Source organism: Penaeus monodon, chromosome 22 (assembly GCF_015228065.2).
Source record: "Penaeus monodon isolate SGIC_2016 chromosome 22, NSTDA_Pmon_1, whole genome shotgun sequence".
NCBI classification, from domain to species: Eukaryota; Metazoa; Arthropoda; class Malacostraca; order Decapoda; family Penaeidae; genus Penaeus; species Penaeus monodon.
In genome coordinates this window covers 22,751,040-22,751,488 of record NC_051407.1, presented here as the reverse complement: position 1 = coordinate 22,751,488, position 449 = coordinate 22,751,040, and positions in this window count along the sequence as shown.

Genomic DNA, 449 nt, shown 5'->3' with positions numbered 1-449 from the left:
AAAAAAATTTTCCAAAAAAATTTTCCCATTTTTTTTTATTTTTTAATTTTGTTCTTTTTTCCCTTTTGTTTAATTTTTTTTATTCCCTTTTAAAGTATTGTTTGTTTGTTTTCATTTTCCTTAAAAAATATTTTCCCTTTTTTTGGTAATTTTTTTTCCCTTTAAATTTTTTTTAAAAAGTTTTTGAAATTTAAAAATTTTTTTTATTTTAACCAGTTTTGCCCTTTTTTTTAGAGGGGACTTTGTTTTTACCTTTATTATTTTGGGAAATATGTTTTTGGTTTTTTCGGACTTCGTTAAAAATAAAATTTTTTTCTGGGTTTTATTTTTCATGTCTTGGTAATTTTTTTGGGAATTAAATTGTTTAATTTCTGGGTTTTTACTTCAAAAAAATTTTTTTTTGTTTTGTTGGTTAAAAATTTTGGGTTAATTGGGTTGTTAGTTTAAAA